This window comes from Callithrix jacchus, chromosome 8, assembly GCF_049354715.1.
Source record: "Callithrix jacchus isolate 240 chromosome 8, calJac240_pri, whole genome shotgun sequence".
Lineage (NCBI taxonomy): Eukaryota > Metazoa > Chordata > Mammalia > Primates > Cebidae > Callithrix > Callithrix jacchus.
The window spans coordinates 46,280,119-46,293,671 of NC_133509.1; the positions used below are offsets into that span (position 1 = coordinate 46,280,119).

General features: G+C 47.0%; 1 pseudogene; it reads left to right on the top strand.

Annotated features, from left to right (window-relative positions):
• Nucleotides 1-6,221: 6,221 nt before the first annotated feature.
• Nucleotides 6,222-10,698, top strand: LOC100386565 (putative ribosomal protein uL10-like pseudogene; annotated as a pseudogene).
• Nucleotides 10,699-13,553: the final 2,855 nt, after the last annotated feature.

Genomic DNA, 13,553 nt, shown 5'->3' on the forward strand with positions numbered 1-13,553 from the left:
CTGCACTGAACCTGAGGAGTTTAATGCTCAGGGTTCCTAGAGCGTTTTCAGTCTCAGATCCCTTCCAGACCTCAAGGCTTGAGCGGTTGTCCCTTCTCCCCTTTCCCATCTGTGGCTTGTCCTCTTTGGCTCCAGGCCAGGGGCCACGCCGGGGACTCTTGTGTCTGCTCTTGGGACCTCCTTGGTGCTAACAATCCTTAAGGCTCGGACTCTCCCTTGCGGCTTTACTTGTGCCCTCTCCCTCTCCCTGCCTTCTCTCCTCCCCATTCCCTCTCTATAAGGCTTTCCAGAATTCTTGTTCCCTCCTCCTTGGATCCTACTTCCTGTGTTCCCAGAACTGGACATGTGGACTGCCTGGGTGTCTGAATGAGTGAGGGACACTTGCCTGGGCATGTGTTGGGGAAGAAGACTGTGGTTCTGATTGGGTTCTGTGGATGAACCCTCAGGCCACTGCAAGTGTGAGCCTGGCCTGGCTTCTACCCTGTGTGGCATGTTCCCCTCTGCCCTTCTCACTTTTCCCTCCTAACACTGCTGCCTTGCCACCTCAGCAGCATAGAAGTCAAGTGGCTACCAGAGCTGAGGGTGCTCGTGGACTGCTGGAACCACAGGCCTCTAACCCAGCCTCAGTCTCATTCCTGATCCAGGCCCAGGTGTGGGGCTGCCCCTAGTAATGGCTAGCCAGACGCTATTTCAAGGAAAAGCCTGCTTTTTTACTTTCTGAGACATTTCAAGGATATTGGAAGTTTTTAGTGTGTATGGTCTTTTGTGGGCTTATGGGAAAGAAATAACCCACTCCTCCACCCTGCTCCTAAGTTGGCCAGGGCAGCCTGTTGACTTAAAATTCTTGAACTGTCTCTGGAATCTGTCCTCTCTTCTCTCCCCTGCTCTAGGGCCTTCCTGGCAGGACATATCACACAACTATCCCATGGTGAATTCTTAAAGATTCCAGGCAAGGCCAATACATAGCTTCCTTCAGTCCCCTTTCCGGAATGCACTCCATATTGCTTCTCCATATTTCTCGTGTAAATTAAATGCCTTTCTTCTTGCTTGGTTCCCAGTGGAGTGGGGGAACAAACAGGATGCCACTCTTCCATACCAAAGAATAATAAACTCGAAGTCTTTATTCAATTCCTCTCACTCTATCTTCTCTGAAAGAAACAGGGCCAGATTCTTTAACCTGTCATCAATAAACCCAATTTATTATCTGGATTTACATAGTGTCTTTTACCCCAGGAACTGAAAATGCTTTCAGATATAAAAGAGCCTGCTCTCCCTCGTGCCTGAGCCATTAAGAAACCATTAGTGTTCTCCTGTTGCAGAAAACGAAATGGCCCCCTAGTGGCCTGAAAGTGAACATTCCCCGCCCGCTCCCCCCCTCCCCTTAAGAACAGGCAGGGATCAGAGAAAGAATCAAGGCAGCTTAGGGACAGAATGGGCCCAAAAGGTCATCTTCTGTGAATACCCCTGTGGACCCCAGAGCCTCCTCCACAAAATCCCTGGGGAGCCCTCAGCAGCGTCAGCCCAAAGGCCATCTGGGGTGGTGGTGTACCTTATTGTCTGCTCCCTGAGGCAGCCCTTTGCGACTTTGGAAAGTTCTGACCAACGATGACAATAACCGTGCCCTTAGAATGCGCTAGGCACTATACCAAGACCTTACATTCCTTGTCTTATTTAGTCTCCCAACGACCTGTCAGTTAGTTCTATTTATCTTTATTGCAGAGATGAAGTCCCTGCCTCAGAAAGGGCCAGGAACCTGCCCAAGGTCACATAGCCCTAATGCCCTGGAATTCAAAAGCCCTGATGGAATTCAGACCCCTGACTCCAAAGCATTAGGCTCTCAATCCCGTCTCTGCTCTGCATCATAGGCAAAGCTAGACTTTGTCTCTATAGTAGATATTGGAGGTTACTACCCAGGTCACCCTCAAGAGGGAGGTGCTCATTTCTCCACCCGTCAGGAGTGTTGGCTGTCATGACTCAGCTGCGACTGTCCCTGGGACTTGCCTTCTGGCACCAAAGGAAGCTGCCTCTCTCTCCTGACCTACAAGTCCAATACACAGAGCCAGATCACAATAAAGCCCAGCCAGAGATATGCAGAGTCCCACTAGGGAAGAAGGTTAGACCACGAAGTTGTTGTGGAAGTAGCCAATATATACTGGCAGTAGCCAGGAGCAAATGTATAGGCTAGATCAAGGTGGGGTGTGGTGCCAAACATTAAGTTGACCGAGGGAGACTTTGTTGTTACAGGAGTATTCTTCTGTGAATCAGGATGTCATATCCCAACAAGGATCCTGGGAGACAGGAGAAAGGCAATGGCTAACAAAGTGTAATGGAAATGACAGAACTACCACGGCAGAATGTGGAAGAAGGGTTTGAAAGCTCAGAGAAGCAGGCATGTTGTAGTGGGTATACTATGTCAGGCCAGAAACCACTTAGGTTCTGCAGGAAGGCCCAGAGGATACTCTGGTTATGAAAGCAACAAGGAACGCACTGGTGAGAGGGGTATCAGCATCCTTGAGAAGCTGAGTTTGGACTGTCCTCTGTAAACCAGGCCTGACAGCAACAGGCCATTCCGGAACTGGCTCCAGATAGCAGTGGGGATGACAGGACCATGAAATCATAGAAGCTAGATGGTACAACTGTTGTAATAAGCAGCAGGTTGGAGTGGCAGTGGGGGCAGTCCTGGCCAGTAGAGAACCATGGTTGAAGATGGTTGATAGCATAGCATCCCTGGGGCAAACAAGATAGGCAGCCAGTAACAGTACTGCTCTATCTATACCAGTGATTCTCAAATGTTTTAGTTTCAGGATCCCTTTATATTCTTAAAAACTGAGGTCTCTAAGCCTGATATGGTGTCTCGTACCTGTAATCCCAGCTACTTGGAACGCTGAGGCAGAAGGATTTCTTGAGCCCAGGAGTTCAAGATCAGTCTGGGCAAAATAGTGAGACCTCATCTCTACAAAAAAAAAAGTTGAAAATTAGCTAGGCAGGGTGGCACATGCCTGTAGTCCCAGTTACTTGAGAGGCTGAAGCAGGAGGCTCACCTGACCTCAGGAGTTTGAGACTGCAGTAAGCCATGATCATGCTACTGCATTCCAGCCTGCAGTATATACATATACACATATACAAAATATATATATGTATATTTCTCTCATATATCCATTATATATATATTAATGGATATATAATATATATTATATTATATTATAATTAATTATGTATATTAGAGAGAGAGAAAGAGAGGTATCTAAAGGGATTTTGCTTATGTGGATTATAACTATTTTAATTTGACATATTAGAAATAAGACCGAGAGTTTTGCAAAATATTTATTAATTCATCTAAAGAATAATAAGCCCCATTACATGTTAACACAGATAATTTTTATTTTATTTTATTTTTTCCAAGACAGAGTCTCACTCTGCTGCCCAGGCTGGAGTGCAGTGGTACAATCTTGGCTCATTGCAACGTTCACCTCCTGGGTTGAAGAAATTCTCCTGCCTCAGCCTCCCAGGTAGCTGGGATTACAGGGGCCTACCACCATGTCCAGCTAATTTTTGTATTTTTAGTAGGGATGGGATTTCACCATATTGGCCAGGCTGGTCTCGAACCCCTGACCATGTGATCTGCCCACCTCAGGCTCCCAAAATGCTGAGATTACAGGTGTGAGCCACCACGTCTGTGCAGATAATATATTTTTATGACAAAAATAGTGAAAAGAGTGGCTTTGCTTTGTAAATTTGCAAAACTCTGCAATGTGGCTTTATACAGTAGCAGACAACTGGATCCTCATAGCCACTTCTTTTTTTTTTTTTTTTGGAGAGGCAGAGGGGAAGGGTCTCACTTTGTCACCAGGCTAGAGTTGTAAGTGGTATGATCTCAGTTCACTGCAACCTCCATTTCCTAGGTTCAAGCAATTCTCCCACCTCAGTCCCCCAAGTAGCTGGGACTTCAGGTACACAGAATCATGCCTGGCTAATTTTTGAATATATATATATATATATATATATATATATATATATATATATATATATATGTTTTTTGTAGAGATAGGGTTTTGCTGTTTTGCCCAGGCTGGTCTCAAACTCCTGAGCTCAAGCAATCCACCTGCGTTAGGCTCCCAAAATGCTGGGATTACAGACATGAGCCAATATGCCTAGAATCTCATATCTGCATCTACATTTAATCTGCTGGCAATTTGTTGTTATGGTTAAAATATATGAAGAAAATCCAGCCTCACATAGACATGTAGTTGGAAAAGAGAGGAGCATTTTAACAGCCTTTTCAGATAATTGTGGCTGTTTTTCTTTGCTATTACATCAAAACCCAACAAGTAGTATTTTCTTAAATGGTAGTTGAAATGTAGACCATGAAACTATATCGGTGAACTTTTTTGTACTCAATTACATTAAAGTCTGTTGATCTCCCTTGCCCTTTGAATGGCACTTTTACTCATACGTGATTATATAATATCCCGCTTTGATCATTTGGAAAACATTGGTTCACAGAATTAAACATATCTTTGCAATATTGATACATTTCACTATACAATAGAAAAAAATCATATTTGGTAATATAAAAAGTTTAAGGATTAGGAATCTAGGAAGCTCATACCAGTGCACACATGTTTTCTAAAATTCTAGGTTCTACTTGAAAACTCAAATTTTATCATTGGTAACAAACCCTATCAGTTATTTTTTCTCAAAGTGACAGGCTCACTTGGTTCAAATGTGAGAACACATCTGCCACATAGCCAAGTCTGCATAGCCATGGTTTTTCAGTCATTCTTTCAAGTAGAACTGGTTGGTGTTCTAAGAAAAAAATCAGCTAGTTGAGCTCACAACCCAATCGCACAAGTGCTTTCCCCAAGAGAACCATTATCTTTGCACGTGCAGTAGAGTACTTACCATTGAATCACATGGACTATTAAAAAGGCATGTATTTAAAGGTCATAACTTCATACAGCTTAACAATTGTTATTGTTTTGTTTAAAATATTCTGATGTAAAATGACTTTTTCCTCTTCTTTTTAAAAATTTTCTTTCCTCTCTCTTTCTTTCTGCAATGAACTGCTAGTTCAGTTTGGTGGCACTGCCTTCATTGGTTAAGATGCCAGAAGTTCTACCCATCATTGCGTTAGCACCATCAGTGCAAATGTCAACACAGTTAAAAGGTAAATAACATGCTAGTTTTATTATGAAAACATTTTTGACCTTGTGAAACCCCTGAAGTGATCTCAGGGACCCCAAGGGGTCTGGAGACCACACACTAAGAATTGCTGAGCTATAAAATAAAAAGAAATCAAAGATGAACGATGAGGAGGTGATGGCAGCTGCTCCAATAAAAAGTCACAATATCTTGTTTGGTTTCCAGACCTGATTTAATTTTCAGTTCAGGTTCCCAGGAGAAAGATTTCTGCAATACTATAGCAATACAGTAATGATTTCCCCACTACTTTCCCAAAGGGACCTATGTGGTTTACTTGGGTAACTGTGCACTGGGGAGAGTAGAATATTCAGATGCTTTAAGGTCTGCTGGATGCAGTGTCTGCTTTGACATTGATACCTGTCTGGGAACTGAATTATCAGCATGGCCCCTGGTAGAGTGGCCTGAGGTAAAACTGTCTACAGGCTCATGAGCTGTAGGCAAATAGCTTGACTGGTTGGTTAGAGGGCTAGAAAGAGAAATACTGGAAGATTGGGAACAAGAAGCTCTTGGGAAGAGACATGTGGATATATCTATGGGAGTGAGCACCAAGTGTGAAGATCTTTATTTTTTATTTTTATTTTTTGAGACAAGGTCTTGCTCTGTTGCCCAGGCTGGAGTGCAGTGGTGCAATCACGGCTCACTGCAGCCTTGACCTCCAGGGCTCAAGTGATCTCCCACCTCAGCCCCTGGACTATCTGGGACTACAGGCACACACCACCTCACCAGGCTAATTAGAAAAAAAAATTTTTTATAGAGATGGGATCTCACTATTGAATATCTTTATATTGCATGCTAATACTCATCAGAGAGCACCTGCCACAGGGGAGACTGCATAATCAAGTAGACAGAAGAATATGGAATTGATGTTACCTAGCCTCTGTCACTGATCACCCCACGCTGGCACAATGGGCACATGAATAAAGTGGCCATGGTGGCACAGATGGAGGTGACATGTGTCACGTGTGGTGGCACGGGTGGCTCAATAGAATGGGTTCCCACTCACCAAGGCTGATCTAGCTATGGTTGCTGCTAAAAGTCCAACCTGCCAGCAACTGATACCAGCCACTCGGTACCAAGCGGGCTACCTTGGACTTGTTCCACTCCAGAAGGGTCAGGGACTCATCTTGACCTGAATTGGCATATTTTCTGGATATGGATTTGTCTTTTCTGCTCAAAGGCCACTCTCTGGGGGCTAAAAGAGTGTTTGGTTCACTGATACGGGATCTCACGTACCATTGCAGAAGACCAAGAGTCCCACTTTAAGGACAGAATGGGCACACGATAATGGGCTCTTTTCGGCCTATTACATACTTCACCACCCAGAAGCTGAATAGAGCTGATGGAGCAATAGAACAGCCTTTAGAGGTGCAGTTGAAATACCATGTTAGAGATGACAAGACACCGTGCTCCAGGATGAGGTGTATATTCTAATCAATAACTATCCTGTATGGTGCTATGTCCCAACCTGTAGAATAGAGGTTCAGGAAACTAGGGGTAGAAGTAGGAATGACTCCACTTACCATCCCTCCCAGTGACCTTTCTGGGGGAATTTGTGGTTCCAGTTCCTGCAGTTCCAAGCTCTCCCAGTTTAGAGAATCTGGTTCCCAGAGTGGGAGCACTTCCATCAGGGACAGAACAAGAATTCCAAGTACTCTAGATATGGCCGCTTTCTGTCAGTCAGACTCTTTGTGCCAAGAAACCAGCAGGAAAGAAGAGGAGTCATTTTCTGGAAAGGGCAGTTGACCCCGATCCTTTGGAAGAGACAGGGCTGCTGTTACATAAGGGGCTCAGGAAAGAATATGTTTGGCACCTAGGGGATTTTCTGGGGTGTCTGTTGGTATGCCCAATTTTGGTGGAAGCTGGGCACATCAGGGGCATGGTCTGAAGGCCACGGTGATTGGTGATTGGTTACCCTAACAGGCAAGCCACCTAGACCAGCAGAAGTGCAAGCTGAAGGTAAAAGGAATCTAGAATGAGTGACAGAGGAGGGGAATGATGAATATTAGTTGTGCCACCAAGACTAGTTGCAGTAGTGGGGGCTGTAGTCCTCCATTTCATTCTTGTAAGTTTCCCAGAGAAAGATCACCAGAATCCTGGAGAAGCTACTTCCAGGTAGTGAACTTACCATATAAAGCAGGTGGGTCTGGGCTATGCGTGGGGGTATGGTCTCGGTTGCTGTGGTGCACCCCCCAGATACTGCCTTTAGGACCAAAGAGCTTATCCCTGAAGTTGCCAGAAGTGCTGGCTGCCCATGGCTCACACATGAGTCTCTCCCTTGGCATTTCCTTCAGCTGCCTGAAGGGCAGCTGTCTTGCTGGACTTCGCACCCTTTCCTGGGGTTGTCTGTCAAGTCAATGTGGAATTCAAAGATACAGCCCTCTTATCCAAGTTGGGGCTAACTCTAAAGGTCAACCCAACCCCAGGGCTTCCTGTGGAAGCGTTCTGTGTTGTGACTGCATTGTTCATCAGTTTCTTCCTCTGGCTTGTTTCTGATTCTTCTTCAAAGATGTTATCTCTGAAAGCACCGCCAATAAAATTCCTTCAAGCAAATCCCTATCTTGGCATGTTTCCTGAGAACCCTGACCTAAGACAGTCCCCTAAAATTCTAACTTAAAAAAAAATTTTTTTTTGACACAGAGTCTCACTCTGTCGCCCAGGCGAGAGTTCAGTGGCACCATCTTGGCTCACTGCAACCTCCACTTCCTGGGTTCAAGCGATTCTCCTGCCTCAGCCTCCTGAGTAGCTGGGATCACAGGCATGTGCCAATGCACCTGGCTAATTTTTTGTACTTTTAGTAGAGACAGGGTTTCACCATGTTGGCCAGGCGGGTCTTGAGCTCCTGGCCTCAAGTGATCTGCCCACCTCAGCCTCCCAAAGTGCTGGGATTACAGGCATCAGTCACTGCACCTGGCCTAGATTCTAACCTTTGGGATCCCAGAGAACAAGTCTCATTAATGTGAAGGCGGGCCTCCTGGCCACCTGTGTCTTCTATAAAGTGGTTCCCCGCAGAGTGTTGCCTGCATCCTGCATCCTGGCTGCTTTCTACCAAATATCCTTCCATTTATGACTGTTCCTGCAACAAAGCAACGGAAACTGAATTCCTCAGGTATTTTGGGTGTGGTCATGCTGAGAATAAGAATGGCACTGAGTGTTCCTTGGTTCAAAAGCCCTGGATGCATCTTGGAATTAGGGGGCAAACTCTTTAGAAATCCAAACTCCTGGCTCGGTGCAGTGGCTCATGCCTATAATCCCAACATTTGGGAGGCCAAGGCACAGGGATTGCTTGAGCCCGGGAGCTTGAGACCAGCCTGGGCAACAGAGTGAGATCCGTCTCTAAAAAAATAAAAGAAATGCAAACTCCTTACCCTCCTTTCCCTCTCCCAACTCATCCCAGATCATGATTCTGAGGGTCCAGGTACAGCAAAAAATATGCAGTGTCACCAGAGCTTTGCAGGTGGTTCTGGTGTGATACCAAGATGGAGAACCACAGGGCTCAGTACCCGACTTCAGTTCAGCAGCCTGAGTCTGTCCATTTTTATTGGCAGCTCTGTCATTTGACTCAGATGGAGCTGGCTGTCAGTGAAAACCCTCAGTTTTATTCACACGTTTCTGCTAAGCTGCCACTTCTCCGCCCTGTCCTTGTACAGTCGGTGCCTTGGCACCAAGCCCAGATCTCTCGGTGAAGCCCTGTTCATTGCACCTTGTGAGGTTTAGGCCATTGCTCCAGCAGGTTAGGATGTTTTTGGATCCTGAGTCTGTCTCCCAACATATTCCTGTCTTCACTGGCTCCTGGCTATTCACAAATTTGAGGGGCTTGTCCTCTGTGGCTCTGCCCAGGTCCTGATAAAAAGGTGGATCAGATGCCAAGTTTTCTGGTGCATGCCTGTAATCCCAGTTACTGGAGAGGGTGAGGTGGGAGGATTGCTCGAGCCTAGGAGTTCTAGACCAGCCTGGGAAACAGGGTGAGATTTCATCTTGTATTTAAAAAAAAAAAAAAAAAAAAAAAGCTCTCTCTCAGTGTCCTCATGAAAGTGACATCATATTTAAACACTGTGTGGCAATCCCTGATGCATCGCCATGATGCCCAGGGAAGACAGGGCGACCTAGAGGTCCAACTACTCTTTTTTTTTTTGAGACGGAGTTTCGCTCTTGTTACCCAGGCTGGAGTGCAATGGCGCGATCTCGGCTCACCGCAACCTCCACCTCCTGGGTTCAGGCAATTCTCCTGCCTCAGCCTCCTGAGTAGCTGGGATTACAGGCATGCGCCACTGTGCCCAGCTACTTTTTTGTATTTTTAGTAGAGACGGGGTTTCACCTTGTTGACCAGGATGGTCTCAGTCTCTTGACCTCGTGATCCACCCGCTTCGGCCTCCCAAAGTGCTGGGATTACAGGCGTGAGCCACCGCGCCCGGCCCTCCAACTATTCTTTAAGATCATCCAGCTTTTAGATGATTGTCTGAAATGTTTTATCACGGGAGCTGCAATGTGGGCTCCAAGCAGAAGCAGCAGATCTGCATGTCTCTCCGAGGGAGCTGGTGGTGATGGGCAAGAACACCATCATGCGCAAAGCCATCCGAGGGCACCTGGAAAACAACCCAACTGCTGCCTCATATCCGGGGAAATGTGGGCTTTGCGTTCACCAAGGAGGACCTCACTGAGATCAGGGACATGTTGCTGGCTAGTACGGTGCCAGCTGCTGCTTGTGCTGGTGCCATTGCCCCATGTGAAGTCATTGTGCCAGCCCAGAGCACTGGTCTGGGGCCTGAGAAGACCCCCTTTGCCCAGGCTTTAGGAATCATGACTAAAATCTCCAGGGGCTGCACTGAAATCCTGAGTGATATGCAGTTGATCAAGACTGGAGACAAAGTGGGAGCCAGCGAAGCCACGCTGTGGAACATGCTCAACATCTCTCCCCTCTCCTCTGGGCTGCTCATCCAGCAGGTGTCTGACAATGGCAGCATCTACAACCCTGAAGTGCTTGCCATCACAGAGGAAACTGCATTCTCACTTCCTGGAGGGTGTTTGTGATGATACTCGTGTCTGTCTGCAGACTGGCTACCCACCTGTTGCATCAGTATCCCATTCTATCACCAGTGGGTACAAACGGGTCCTGGCTCTGTCTGTGGAGACTGACTACACCTTCCCACTGGCTGGAAAGGTCAGGGCCCTCTTGGCTGATCCATCTGCCTTTGTGCCTGCTGCCCCTGTGGCTGCTGCCACCATGGCTGCTCCTGCTGCTGCAGCCTCAGCTAAGGTTGAAGCCAAGGAAGAGTCGGAGGAGCCAGATGAAGATAAGGGATTTGGTGTCTTTGACTAATCACCAATAAGCAACCAACTCAGCCAGCTTTATTTGCAAAACAAGGAAATAAAGGCTTAATTTTTTGAGAAAAAAAAAAAAAAAAAAAAAAAAAAAAGCTTGGACCAGGACAGCAGTAAGGATAGAAGCAATTGGTTGATACCGATGACATTTCCTATATGCAATGCTCTGTGCTTGCCCAGAGAAGGACATCATCTCATTTATTTCTATCATACTTACTAAAACTGGCCCATTTCACAAAGAGATTGACAGAGACAGAGAAGTCATTGTGCCCAAGAATCTCATAGTGTGGTGAGACCTAAGCCTCTCTTGCCACCTACAGCTCTCATCTCTAGGTTTTTCATCTCTCAGGAGATGAAAGGAGAGAAAGGTGACAAGATTACCCTTCTGAGTGGAAGGAGAGAGATTTTTAGAGCTGGAAGGAATCTTAGAAATGATAAAAAGTTTGACAGATTCAAGAGCTGAGGTAACTTGCTAACATCACAGAACAAACCTTTGCTCCAGTGGGGACTAAACTCTGGATTTCTTGAGGAGTTCATTCAACTACACCTCCAGGTAAATTTGATCCAAAATGGCACTTCATGGGGAAACATACACGGACTGATTGTTTCCTACTTCTAAGTCCCAGACGGTTCCTTCTGGGGTTATAGAGGGGCTTGGAATGGAAGGACAAGTAACGTCTTCCTCCAGGGAGACTATAGGAACCTTGATTGCCTCTCTCCTCCCTAAGGGATCAGTGTTGGCTACTCAGCCTTGCCCATGCCTCCACTGCTGCTTAGCTCTCAATATGCAGAGAGTGGCTGGAGCTGGGGCCATAGATGGATGTACAGCTGGGCAGCTCAGCACTCTCACCTGTGCCTCATCGACTGTGGGGCCTCTGGTGGCATGAAGCCAGTGGGAGGCTGGCACTAGCCCATGATCAGAGCTCCTGTGCTCATCACTCCATGAATTCAGGCCACTTGGGGACAGCTTGCTTTAAGTTCACAGTCAGAAGCAACCCTAACTCAGTCTTCCCTGCAAAGGTGGGTCCAGCCCTGATCCACACAAACTGCTGGAAGAAAAATCCAAAGAGAAGGTCAGTGAAGACATGTGTGGAAAGAACTGAGGAAGAAGGAATACAAAACTGCCATTTTTCCTGCCAGTGTCTGCTAATAAGTAATAATAAAATAACATAATAAAATAATAATAATAAAATAAATAACAATGATAACTCATAATGATAACCATAGTGCTATTGAGCTCATGTGTAGGTACCGTATTAAGTACCATTCATTACATTCTTTAATCCTTGCAACATCCCCATGAGGCATTAATATCCCCATTTTACAGGTGAGAAGGTTGAGGCCCAGGATGGTTAAGTATCACAAGACAAACCAGCTAGTAAGTGGCTGGGTTCCTAGAGTGGTGAGTATGACTCCCTTTTCCAGACTGGAAAGCAGACACCAGAAGAGCCATCTTCCTTCCGAAAGAGATCCAGCCCTTGGCCAAGATGCACAACAGGGTTCCTGAAACCCACAGCTTCATCAGTCATGGCATCAGATAAGAAACCAATCTAGTCTGATTCTCTCATTTGGCTGGTAGCTGTGGCACCTGAAGGTCTGAGTTCAACTTCTGCCACTAAACTCTGATCAGCAAACTGGGAAACTAGTGCATGGGGCCCCCACACAGCACCGCCAAGTGAACCAGTGAACTTGGGACATGTGCTGGGCTCCAGGTCACAGGCATGTCCCTTGTGGGAGGCAGCACTTGGTTGAATATAAGTTCTTACCACATTCTGTGGTTCAAGGCTCCCACCTGTCAAACTCTCCAACATTGGTGTCCCATGAGTCACAAATGACAGACCCACTAGCAACTTCCAGGACATGCATGCTTTGAGTGCACCCAGCAGGGGGCATCCTTGTCCTTCCACTGCCCGCCCTGGGGGTGAGACTGGCCCACGGCAGGGGGTGCCCTCTACCCAGCTCAGCCCAGACACCCAAGGCCACATTTCCCAAACAGGGCATTCGTGTGACTTCCTGATCTTCTCCATATCTGCTCTACTATTGTTTACAGAACAGTTTTCTTTGTCAATACACATTTTAAAAGCTAAACGTATCTTTAAAAGAAAAAAGCCCTCTTTGATGAAAATTTTTGGTTCTGCCTGGATTTTCTGCATTTTTAGAGCTAGCTTTGCAGTAGGTCAGGATGTGAGCAGGAGAGTACATGCCTCCACTGAAGCTACAGTTGGGGTCCCAAGAGCGGTGCAGGCAGTGTCATCACTGAGCAAAGATGGGCAAGGCTTTGTTCTGTGGATTTGGAGCCAGAGATGGAAAGGACCAGAGGACCTCCTGAAATGAGGAGAGGAGCCCGCCTCTTTTCTCCTCAGCCTGAGGGGGAGGAATAGACTGGTTTCTCTAGGCCCAAAGTGGAGAGGGAGGGACTTGGGTGCCAGGACCAGGGCAGCCGCAGGTGACAGGTGCAGGGGCTTTGGGAAGGGACAGGGATTTCCCTTGCAAAATCCATTCAAACAGACATTGAGGGAATCTGATCCCAGGGAGGGACCCAGAACAGTGTGGGCTACCAGAGAGCCCCCAGAGGGGCCCTGGGCTGGAGGGAGGAAGACAGGAGAGATGAGAGACACTGAGGGTTGGGGGAGGGGAGGGGGAAGAGTCCTCGGAGCTGTTTCTGAGCTCGGTCAGGCCCTGCTCCATCCCCCTGGCCCTAGAATTGCTCTTCTGCAGATTGTTTCTGTGCTGGGAATCCCCTTAGCTCCAGCCTCCACTGGGCAGTTCATTGTCTTAACTCCCCATGAAGAGTGTCCTCCCTCACCTTCCTTCCATCCTGCCCTGGACCATCCCTCCAGCTGAGGCAATTCTAGGGCCTGGGTGAGGGTCTGACTCTTGTCAGGGGGTACGCACAGCCCTATGGGGGGACCCAGGGCAGAAAGCCAGGCACCAGAGGGGAAGGAAGTCATGTGTAGAGCTCCCTGCCTCCCCAGCTGCTCTAAGAAAAGTGATAAGAGGAGCAGATTAGGCAAGAGGAAGTGGGCTGGGCT